A 13,106-nucleotide genomic window follows, 5' to 3' on the forward strand; every position below is an offset into this window, starting at 1 on the left:
AAAAAAATAAATTTAAAAAAATATTTTAAAAAGGTGATATTTAGTGATTTTTTCCGGAAAAAAGGTTCTCCATCTCCACCCTTGGAAAATGCCAAAAAATATTGGTTCAAAATGAATTTAAAATATATTAAAAATGTTGATGTATGGTAGTTTATTCTGAAAAATGTCCTCATCCCCAACTATGACAGATGCCCCAAAAAAATACATTAAAAAAATATTTTAAAAAGTTGATATTTTGTGATTTATTCTGAAAAAAAAAGTTCTCCATCTCCACCTTTTGGAAAATGCCGAAAATTATTCATTCAAAATTAACTTTAAAATATTAAAAATGTTGATATTTAGTGGTTTATTCTGTAAAAGTTCTAAAATTTCCACCCTTGGCAAATTGCAAAAAACATTGATTCAAAATAAATTTAATTTTTTTTTTTTTTAAAAGTTGATATTTCGTGGTTTATTCCAAAAAAAAAGTTCTCCATCTTCACCCTTGGCAAAAGCCAGAAAACATTGATTCAAAAAATATTAAAAATGTTTAGGGGTTTATTTAAAATATTAAACGAAAATAGGTAGCACAAGAATACAGCCCAAGAATTAGGATTTTACATGCATGCCATGCTAGACCAAAGAACTGACAGTTGCTAATGTTTAATATGGCTGGATATTGGCTTTGCATTTAGCATTTTCTCAATGAATGCAAAGCATTCCCTGATTGGACGGGGTGGAGGGCAGGACGTTACTGCCCCACCTCTCCATTTCATCCAATCAGAGAACACTTTGCATATATTGAGAAAATACAAAGCGTTCTCTGAATGGTGCCCATTCCAAGCTGACCAGCGTTCACAATGCAGCAGGATGGCCATTCGGCACAGGACATGGAAGCTAGTGGAGACCACTGGAGTAGAGATGCCTACTACAGGGATTTCAAGCTTTCCATGGAATGCCACAGCTATGGAAGATGCATACTTCCATCGGTCCAATATGGAATAATGTAACTATGTAAAAATATCTATACCTTCTGCATTAAATGAAACCTCAGTTTCTTAGAGATGTATTGTCTATGTGTATGTCTATCATGTGTTTTGTCAAAAATATTAATTTTGAGGATATACTGTATTTATGTAACAGAACCAAATGTAGAAACGTCTGTTGAGAAGAGAACATCACATGAGTCTACTTCAGATAGTGAAGATAAAATGATCATCCTTGTGGCAACCGCCGGTAGTTGCATATTCATCATCATAATCATCGGCTGTTTTATCTATCTACGTAAAAGTAACAAGGTAATCCCGTTCCCTTTACTTTTTTTCATACGGTAAGAATTATCATTATATTGCAGAATTATTTCTTACATGTTTTTGAGTATCTACCTTCAACCATTCAAGCTGTATTAAAAAAAAATATAGAGCAGCCTACCCCAGAGAAAAGCTTGAAATAATTTTTAGATCTTCGGGAACACCTGCTAAAATCAATAAATTGGTGGCCAGTGGGAAAATGTCCTACTTACAGTGGTGGTCAAAAGGCCACCTACAGACAGCTAAAAAGGTCATTGGTGTCATGAAACTGGCTCTGCCAAGTGGTGCTGGCCCCAGATTTATGTAGACATCATCAAATGGGCAGTCATTGAGCCACAGTTCAAGAAACCCCTAGAGTTCCATGGAACCCTGGTTGAGAATGGCTGATCTAGACACACCAAGCTTAGCTTATGATGAAGACGTGGATAAGCAGAGTCCTCCCTTTGAGGAAAACTGCATTAGAAGACCCAAAGATATAGGCATATTTTGCCCATGTTTAGCCCTGGACTTTCCATGCCCGGACCAACCAGTTGATCTTTTAATTGAACAAGGACTTCATTAACCAATGGGGAGATGAAATTGACAAGTGCATGATTACATGAGCAGGATACATTGCAAATGATGACCCAGGCATACTGATAATGGGGGAGAGAACCATTTGATTTATCAGACTCTCCCCCATTCACAGATTATGTTACAAGCAGTGTCATTGGTGAAAAAAACTTTTCTCAATGTAGGAGAGGGCAGTAGGGAGTGTGTTCCCTATGGGATCATCTTAATGCAGTTGAGTTTAGATACCTGAAGCTGTTAACCCCCACAGTGAAGGAAAATTAGCAGCAGGAAGAGCACAGGGCAGCCCTGCAGGGAAGTTCAGCAGCAGGAAGAGGACAGCCCAGCAGGGAAGTTCAGCAGCAGGAAGAGGACAGCCCAGCAGGGAAGTTCAGCAGCAGGAACAGGACAGAGCAGCCCTGCAGGGAAGTTCAGCGGCAGAAAAAGGACAGGGCAATCCTGCAGTGAAATTCAGCAGAAGGAAAAGAACAGGGTAGCCCTGCAAGGAAGTTCAGCAGCAGGAAAAGGACAGGGCAGTTCTGCAGTGAAATTCAGCAGCAGAAAGAGGAAAGGGCAGTCCTGCAGGGAAGTTCAGCATCAAGAAGAGAACAGGGCAGCCCTGCAGGGAAGTTCATCAGCAGGAAGAGGACAGGGCAGTCCTGTAGTGAAATGCAGCAGCCGCAAGAGGACAAGGCAGCTCTTCAGGAAAGTTCATCAGTAGGGAGAGGACAGGGCAGCCCTGCAGTGAAATTCAGCAGCAGGAGGTGAATAGGGCAGCCCTGAAGGTAAGTTCAGGAGCAGGAACAGGGCAGTCCTGCAGTGAAATTCAGCAGCAGGAAGAGGACAGGGCAGTTCTGCAGGGAAGTTCATCAGCAGAAAGAGGACAGGGCAGCCCTATGGGGAAGTTCATCAGCAGGAAGAGGACAGGACAGCCCTGTGGGGAAGTTCATCAGCAGGAAGAGGACAGGGCAGTCCTGCAGTGAAATTCAGCAGAAGGAAGAGGGCACGACAGCCCTGTAGGGAGGTTCAGCAACAGGGAGATGACAGGGAAGCCTTGCAGTAACATTTAGCAGCAGGAAGTGGAAAGGGCAGACTTTCAATTAAGTTCATAAGCATGAAGAGGATAGGACAGCCCTGTAGTGAAGATTTTTACAGAATCCAGCAGCCTGAACATCGTGGGACATAGTTCCTTACAGGTAAGTAATGTAACTAAAGCTGTAGATAAAAAATGCTTTTTTAGCTAACCATCAGCTTCAGCTGCCTTAGTCTTTTGCAGGAGTCTTCATACTATGGCCATCAAGTTGTTCAGGAACTACAATTCCCATCATGCCTAGTCATGTCTGTGAATCTCAGAGTTTTCCAATGCCTCATGGGATGTGTAGTTCCGCAACATCTGGAGGGCCGTAGTTTGAGGATCCCTGTGCCAAACCTTTGATAAATTGAAGATACTAGAACAAGAATTCAGGCTTTTTGCTGTCACTCCTCATGAAAATAGACCTCCTGCTTTTTGTTTGAATCTCTTTTTCAAAAATCAACTTGGTGATATGTGATCACTCACACATCTGTAGTGAATCCAGTGTGAGTAACTTTTACGACCTTGGAACATCATACTCTGCCATGAAGTAAGAGTTTCTTGCATTATAAGCCTCGCGGTGAAAAGTCTCCAAAAGAAAATTGCCTGAAGCAACCAATCAGTGTCTAATGGCACTTTTCCACTGCAAGTACCGGCTAGTACCGGCTCGGCTCTACTCGGCTCTGCTTGGCCCGGTTTGCTTTTCCACTGCTGGTACCGCATGGTATAGTGTCGGTACGGTACGGTATAGGTTTGCTTTTCCACTAAAGTAGTACTAAAGTTAAGTGGGTGGGATAACAACGGGGTGGGTTGGATTCTCTGACCAATCAGTGGCTAGTAGTGACTGCATGCAAAGGATTGTGGGATATGGTACCAGTTTGGTACCTGTTGGAACCACAATCGAGTAGGTACTGTTTTTTCAGAGCCGTACCGTACCAAACCGTTCCGACCCTATACCATGCGGTACCAGCAGTGGAAAAGCACAAAAGCGTGCCGAACCGGTACGGTTCCATGCAGTGGAAAAGCGCCATAAATGTCATAATTCCGGTACTGTAGGAAGAATGATAGGGTGAATCCTGTTATTGGTAACAAATTCCATCTTTCAGCTATTTTTATACTAATATTGCATATTACAAAATAACTCCACTGTTACTTCATGACCGTGTGCCTTCTGAACTTTTCTTTATGATAACCACAAAAGTTTTTGATCTGCAAATCAATGATATTAATAATGTTCTGCTCTTCTGTTTTAGGGTAAAATGCAACCTATGTTGGATCCAAAAGAATCTAATAATACCAGGATGGACCATGCCACATCTCTTTTAGAATGTCAGTTACCAAACAGTAAACTGCTTTCTGTGTGACTTTTCCAACATCGTCCCCTACCCCCCCGATGGTGCCCCTACTTTGACGTAGTGGGGGGGCTTCTGTGGTCAAAGAAGCCAGAGAGCTTTACTAGCAATAGTAAGGTTATCCATAGAGTCACCTATGCCGGACAGATCTTTGGTAATGATCAAGACAAAAAGGGGCACCCATCAGATAGGCTTTTATATCTGGTTAAAACATCAAAATCAAGAAGACTTTTTCACATCCTGTTGTCTTCATCTTATAAAATATTCTATCTGATGATCTTCCCTATGCATGCTAATTCTCACGATCTTTTTATTCCTGTTCGATTATTAGTACTCTACCAGACCAGTACCACTTCAGTCCAGCTTGGACTTATCTGCCTCTTTTTTTTTAATCTCTTCAAAATGCTAGTTCTATACTTTAGGTTTAACCACTTTAGGACCGGAGGAGTTTCCTGCTTAACGTCCAGACCACTTTTTGCAACTTGGCACTGCGCAACTTTAACTGACAATTGCGCGGTCATGCCACGCCGTACCCAAACGAAATTTGCGTCCTTTTTTTCTCACAAACAGAGCTTCCTTTTGGTGGTATTTGATCACCTCTGCGCTTTTCATTTTTTGCGATATTAATAAAAAAAGAGCGAAAATTCTGCGAAAAAAATTGACATTTTCTACTTTGACAGTTAAAAAATATCCAATATATTCATATTTTGTCATATATTTAGGCCAAAATTTATTTAGCTACATGTCGTCGACAAAAAAAATTCTAAATGAGTGTATTTTTAACCACTTTAAGACCGGAAGATTTTTCCCCGTTCCTGAGAAGGCCATATTTTGCGTTTCGGCACTGTGTTAATTTAACGGACAATTGTGCAGTCATGCAACGCTGTACCCAAATAAAATTGATGTCCTTTTTTCCCCACAAAATAGAGCTTTCTTTTGGTGGTATTTGATCACCTGTGCGATTTTTAATTTTTGAAAAAAAATAGCGACAATTTTGAAAAAGAAAAAACAATATTTTTTACATTCTGATATATAACATTCCCCCCAAAAATTTAAAAAAATCTAAATTTTTTAACATTTTAGGCCAATCTGTTTTCTGCTACATATTTTTGGTAAAACAAATCACAATAAGCGTTTTGATTGGTTTGCACAAAAGTTATTGCGTTTACTGACTACGGGAAAGATTTGTTATTTTTATTGTTTATTATTTTTTACTAGTAATGGCAGCGATCTGCGATTGTTTTTGCGGGACTGCGACGTTGCAGCGGACAGATTGGACCCCTGACTGACATTTTTGACACTTTTGGGGGGACCAGTGACATTACTATAGTAATCAGTGCTATAAATATGCACTGTTACTGTAATGACACTGGCAGGGAAGGTTTTAACACTGTTGGTGATCAGTGGGTTAAATGTGTCCCTAGGGGCGTGATTCTAACTGTCAGGGGGCGTGGCTTGTGAAGTAATCACAGAGAAATGCGATCCTATATAGCAGAATCACATAGCCTCTGTGATTACTTCAGGGAGAATGACAGACGGCTGTGTTTACATCAGCTGTCTGTCCTTCTCTCTCTGCTGCGGAAGATTGTGAGTGGCCGGTGGTCATCAGAGGCCACCGGCCACGCGCAGTGGCTCCCCAGCTAACAAACAGGGGCAGGAGCACGCCGCCGGTGGCGCGTGCTCGCCCCCTAGAGTCTCCTGAGCGAGTGGCGTAACATAACGTCGCTTTGCCCAGGAGTGGCTGCCTGCCGCAATAAAACTGCGGCAGGTGGTCGTTATGTGGTTAAACTTTGAACACCTACCTACAAAGCTCCCTACAGCCAGATATTTTCATATATTTCCTTGGTAATTTCCATATATCTCTCATATATGGTGCACATTTGTCCCTCTTTCATTATCAACCCCTTGTCTATCTAGATTATACTGTAAGTGTCACGTACCTTGGTTGGAGGCTTCCCTTGTGGCTCTTGTCCGAGCACCCCTGAATATGGTGATAGAGGTACAAGGTTCAAAGAAGCACGGGTGTTGGTAGCTTGATAGCAGATGACTGCCAGGGAAAGGGACATAGACAGGGTTAGCGAGGGTCATACATGGTGAGACAGAAGTGTGGTCAGGTAGCAGGTCCAGGTGAGTATCAGTGAAGCAGTCAGAGCAAGATCCAGTAGCAGGCTAAGGTCAGCACCAGGGAAGGAGGCAAAGGGTAGTCAGAGGCAAGCTGAGGTCAGTATCCAAAATCCACAGAGCAAGGTCAAGAACTAACCAGGTCAGCAACAAGAGATCAGTCAGCAAAAGCAGTAACACAGGAACGTAGGCAGGGGAGGACTGGGCCAGGGAACAGGGGGGAAATTGCCCCTTGGGCCGCTCTGATGCCCCATAAAAAGGCTGCACTGCTTCTGCCAAAGACATGTCTAAAGGACTCCTGGTGAAGAGAAGTAAAAAGTCCCTCCCACTGACCTACTGAGTGCGGGATGAAGGACCGAGCGCAGCCCCCCCCCCCCCCCCCCCCAGCATGGATGGTGTAAACTGTTTCTGAGCAGAGGCCGGTTCCATGCCCCACTGGAGACTCTTCTCCCCCGGCCAGCCCCGACCGAGCTGTCCCAGCTCCCCCTAACTGCCCCCTGCTGGCCAGGTTGGGAACCTGGATTTAGCCGGTAAGTAGAGAGTATCTGGAGTGGAGCTTCAGCCTGGAATGGGAGTCAGGAGGAGAACGGGAATAGGGAGAGTGGAAGGGGGGCCGAGTCGCTGCACCATGGTTTCTACTTGCCCCCCGGCCAGAAAGTTGCCAGTCTGCCCCTGAACGTAGGTCATGGGGAAGCTGAAGAACATCCACCCCAGATGTTTTGGAACTACATTACCCATGATGCTCATGCACTCTGCGGTGTAACTGAGCATCATGGGAAATGTAGTTCCAAAACATCTGGGGTGCCAAGGTTTGCCATCACTGCACTATAGTTATCTTTAGATAGGTTGCGCCATGCAACCTATGGTTGCGCCATGCAATTATGTGCGCAGATGCGCGCTGGCACACACAGATGCGCCGACGTGTCAGTGCATGCTGGATACTAGCCCGAGTTCATCTGTGTGCTGAACCATTAGCATTAGCTGTGCAAGTATTTGTCCCTTGACAGTAAGCTCACATAGTAGAAGACCCCTCTCCTATAGTTGCTTGCTACTCCTATATTTTGCTAAACAACTGTGTGTCATTAAAGCATGCCTGCACAGTATTACCTGTACTACTTTCTCTTCCTATCCTCTTACTTTCTACATTGATTGCACCATATGAATCAACTATACCAATATCAATGCTAACAAAATTCCATCACTGATCATCTTGGCCCCCTCTGTTAAAGGGTCCAAGTATCCATAATGATACTTAAAATTAGGCATTCAAGGAGGATCAATGTGAGAAGACACCATGATAGCTGCTGGTTCAGCTGTATTATCCTACGGGCTCTCACCCAACTATTCTTGTCTAATCTGGAGAAATCTCCAACATAGAATGAGGCACATTCAATATGTTATCTGGGGGGGGGACGACATTGCCAAGTTAACCTTGAAGAATACTCAACAAGAAGAATCATTTCTGCATCAACACGCCAACAGCCAGAAGCTGCAAATCATACTGAAGACTATGATGTGGAGCAGGAGCCCACCCTAAGGGTGGTAACTGAACTGGCTTAGTGGTGTCCACCAAATGTTCTTGGGAAATTTGTAGACTTTAGGGTGTAGGGTGTACCCTATGGAAAAATACCGATCTAGCCAAACAATTATATCAAGACAGGTATTGAACTTTGATATTTTAAAAATCCAGGCTTAACTGAAGCCATGTTGGATTGCATGGGGAAAAGGTAAGATTTTCGGCAGGTTTAATTTCTGTGTGTGAAGGTTTTCTCTTGCTTGCTGTCCCTGCTACTCCCATAAAAATGAATGTGTTGGTGTGGGCCTCAGCAGGACAGCAAGGCAGAAAGTATTAGAAATGTTGTTCAAAGGCTTTAACTCTTCTAAACTCTACACAAGAAAAATACCAATTCGCTTTCACAGGGATACTGGAAAGTGAGTGGGCTAAAGGGGACTTTTATGGTACGATACCATAAAAGTCCCCTTTAGCCCGCTCTCTTTCTAGTATCCCTGTCAAGGGAATTGGTATTTTTCATGTGACTTGGGATGTAGGTATCAACAAATTGAATTTATTATTAGAGCACAATCAATTGAAAGTAAACTCTACACAAGATGAACTTTTGCTTCCTTTGGAGAAATTTCTCATTACTTCCTGTCCTGCTTGTTTGAGAAAATTGGCTTTACAAAGCCATGTACAAGGTGTCATCATGCCAAGCTTGAATCCATTTGGATGCCCTATGATGAACCATGCAAGCAGTGATTTCTTCTCTCTTGAGCAGCACATATTGGACAATTGGAGAGTTCATATTTGGAGCCTTACATTGGAACTTTCAACAGCTACTTTCTAAGGAACAGGAGTTGTGTGATGTACTGTTGTGTGATATTGTATTTGATTTGCAAAGTTTAAAGTTGCATTTTTAATTCTCTTTATTTTGGCACCTAATAAAGATATTTATTTTTTTACATTCCTTGTGTTACATGTATTGGGTGGTTTGTGATCTAATTTTGATATTTTCATTATAGTTTGGGCAAACCTTACAAGCCACCTCTATAAACAGGTTAAAGGATCATTCAAGGCAGCGCCGGGGCAAGGTTATCCAGTGCCCAGGGCAAAGATGTGTAGCACCGCCCCCTTGGGAGCTGTTGAGTGTAGATTCCCCTGGATTACCCATAGCAACAGTCCGTCAAACTTATTGCTTTAACCACTTGCCGACCGCTCACATTGAGCGTACTGCGGCAAAGTGGTTCGTTATCGTCCAGCGACATAGGTCTACGTCGCTGGACTCCTCCCCTTGTGGGCACCGCGCGTGCCGCCGGAAGCTCGCTCCCGCTGTATTCAGTCACAGCGGGAGTCGGGTCAGGGGAGGAGCGGCGGTGATCGCCGCTGCTCTTCCCCGATCATCAGGGAATCGAGTCTGGAGATCCGCCCGCTTGAGTAAACAAAGCGGGCGGATCTCCTAAGTGACAGGCAGGGTCAGATTGCAGGGTTCAGCATAGCAGAACCTGCGATCTGTCCCTGTGTCACTCAGTCACCTCCCCCCACACACGTCAGTAAGCACCAGGCATACATTAACCCCTCCCTCTCCAATAAAAATTAACCCCTTCCCTGCCAGTGTCATTTTTACAGTAACAGTGCATATGTATAGCACTGATTACTGTAGTAATGTCACTGGTACCCCCAAAACTGTCAAAAATGTCCGTCAAGGGTCCGATCTGTACACCGCAATGTCGCAGTCCCGCAAAAAAAATCGCAGATCGCCACCATTACTCGTTAAAAAAAAAACACCAAAAATGACAGAAATCTTTCCCTTAGTAAACGCAATAACTTTTGCGCAAACCAATCAAAATACGCTTATTGTGATTTTTTTTACCAAAAATATGTAGCAGAAAACAAATTGGCCTAAAATGATAAAAAAAATAGATTTTTACATTTTTTTGGGGGGGAATTTCATATAAAAAAATGTAAAAAATATTGTTATTTTTTTCAAAATTGTCGCTCTTTTTTTGTTTATAGCGCAAAAAGTAAAAATTGCACAGGTGATCAAATACCACCAAAAGAAAGCTCTGTTTGTGGGACAAAAAGGACGTAAATTTCGTTTGGGTACGGCGTTGCATGACCGCGCAATTTTTAGTTAAAGTCGCACAGTGCCGAATCGCAAAATGTGGCCCAGACGTAAGACAGCTAAATCCTCCGGTGGTAAAGTGGTTAAAGGATCATTCCAGGCTTTGGTTTTCGTGTTTTATTTTAGAACTGGGATGGGAGAAGGGATGAGTGGGATACTCCAACTTGAACTATGCACAATTGCCGAGGACGCTAGCTGTAATGAGTGCGGCAAGGCCGCTGCTTCACCTTGCCACTGAAGTGAAATAGAAAATTGGTTCCTGACTGAATTTCTCTTCAGGGTCCTGACTTGGCAACTGCTTTTCTCACTTCCCCTGCATGCTAGCCCCTTGTCCACTGACTCTCCACTGGAGTGGTCCCCTTCCTCGGCAGACCCCTGGCAAGCTTCCCGGTACTCACAGACACGGTTTTTCCTGGGTTGCTCTGCCTTCAGCTCCACTTGTCAGTATCCTGGACCTCCTGGCTCAGCATCACACACTTGGTCCCCTAGGCCGACTGCCTGTGACCACTTTCCTTGCTGACAGGAGGGGAGGCAAGCTGTCACCCTCCTCCTGGGACCTGGCTTTCCACCCAAAGACTCCCTGTCACATGTGCCCTTGGCTTTTATAGCCAATCCCAGGATGCACTACTCTCTGTGCCAACCCACTGGGACAGGTACAAAAGCCTGTGTGTCACTGGCTGGGTTTTCTCCTCTGTCCAACAGGCTTCCCTATTGGATACAGTGGGGAAACTCCCTCAGACCAAGTAAATCACACACGGACACATGTAACAGGCAAAACTACTGATCAGGCTCCCCTGATAAGCAGATGGAGCAAAAAAATGCCTTTACCTAGCACCTACCTAGGAGGGTGCTACAGATGTCAAACTGCCCAGCTTTGTAACAGAAGGAAGGCATCCCCAACCCTACAGTAAACAATTGCGCCCAGGGCTGCCTCCCCCTTTCACCCACCCCTTGTCCCAGCCCTGATTCCAGGTGCCGCACATACAACAAAACCCATAGGTCGACCTCCATATCTAACCCACTTGGGTGGGGCGCAACGCATCGGGGGGCCTGGCATGAATGGAGTCAGTGCTGAGGCTACTTTTACCATACCTACCTATGGGTTTTGTTGGATGTGCGGCATCTGGAATTATGCTTTTTTCTCTGTTTGCATACATTGAGCTGAGACAAGCTCCTTCCTAGCCTGCACTCCCCAGCTGTTCACAGCACTTGGAGTGGCACCCTGTAGCTTTTTTGTGTGGGTTCAAAGCAATGCAAAAGTAGGTCCAAGTACATCCATACCTTTTTAGTACATGCCCAATACATGAAGGGAGAGCAAAGCAGCCCAGAGGTTGCGCATATGTGTTCATGGGCAAGGAGCGTCACCCTGTGGCTTTTTTGTGTGGGTTCGAAGCAACACAAAAGTAGGTCCAAGTACATCCATACCTTTTTAGTACATGCCTACTACATAAAGCGAGCGCAAAGCATCTGTTAGGTAAAGGGCACACCAGTTTGCTTATTAACTTTTTGCCACCCATGTAGTGCATATATTCCGCAACACAGAGGGAGGGCTTTTAAGCCCAGAGGCTGCGCATATGTGTCCATGGGCAAGGTTTCTGTGCTGAGTTCACGTTTACTGTGCACTCCCAGTACACTGACTGTGCTGTCCAAGACAGCTCCCAGTTTGTAGTAATGATCAGGAGCTGGCAGACTGGTAGGACTGGTTCCCTATAATGTGGCCACTGTGACAGCCTATCACAATGGTCACATCATCGGACGGTCCTTCCTGCTCCCCTGCCATAAAAGGGATGTTAAGGGAGTTAAAGGGCTGCCAGTTAAAGGGAAGGAGTGATAAAGGGTTAAACTAGGTTATAAGGTGATGACAACACTCACTTACTGCAATGTATCTGTGCAAGAGTAGCATTGGCACCCTAGGACAGGAAGTATTCCAGACCACAGACACCTCCACTTCTCATCTCCATTACTTAAAGTGGTTGTAAACCCTTTCATATACCCAGTAGTGAAATGACTGCCATCGGGGGAAACACAGAGATTCCCCGAGCCCACCCAGTTGTGTGACAAAAGCGAATGAAAATTCGCTATTGTCACACAGGTCCTCCTCCTGGCCAATCAGGTAGCGGGTTTTGAGACCCGTTTACCGATTGGCCGAAAGAAGAGGCCATGCCATTGGGCATGGAGGAGGAGGGAGGAGACGCAGAAGACGGGGGAAGAAGCCGCCACCGCCTGCTGCTGCATCCAGGCAGGTAAGTGAGTGGGGAAAGGGGGGTCCTGCCTGTCCTGTCTGTCCTGTCCTCTCTGTCCTCTCCTTTCTGTCCTCTCCTCTCCTGTCTCTCCTGTCTCCTGTCTTGGGATGGTTTGCGGCCTGGTGTGGTCTGCCCCCCCCCGGCCCATGGAGCACCAGCCGCCACTGGTGTCAATGATCGTTCCCCAAGAACTCCTGGGAAATAAAGCGCTATTGGCACGTAATGCAAATAAACAATCTCAACATAGTCCAGCAGTGCAAATTACTTTTGCTATAGCAATACAGCCTACCTACTACAGAGATGCCAAATCTAACCATGTGCCTGTGAGACAATGTAACGCCTTGGAGCCCATGAAGTGCCCTAAGGGCCACATGAGGCCCTTTGGCACTTTTTGTGTGGCCCTCACGGCCCCTGCAGATGTTAATCTGTGTTTTTATATAAAAATGTAAGTTTGACACCAGTTGCATTGTAAATAGTAGGGACTTAAATTGTAGAGTCCCTGGAGACCATTGGGTTTAGGTCAACGCGTTTCACAGGATAGACCACTTCCTCAGAACCTCGGATCTCCAGTAATCACTACAATAATTTATAACAATACAAAATTAGGCATTTTACAAAAATGTATAAAAACAACATATACAGTACCATTCATCACATAACAAAGAATAACGTGACTTTTAGTGAGACAAAGTGCCACAATCTAACCCCTTCTTGAAGAAGGGGTTAGATTGTTGAATTCAAATTATTCTTTGGTTGATTCAGCTGGTTGAAAGCCTTTGATATTACATACATCTCATCCAAATGTATCAACCATTGGGAGTTATACAAAAAAATCTTGAATTTTTGGTATTTAACTCCTA

Source organism: Pelophylax lessonae, assembly GCF_965119305.1.
Source record: "Pelophylax lessonae genome assembly, chromosome: 13".
In the NCBI taxonomy this organism is placed as follows: Eukaryota; Metazoa; Chordata; class Amphibia; order Anura; family Ranidae; genus Pelophylax; species Pelophylax lessonae.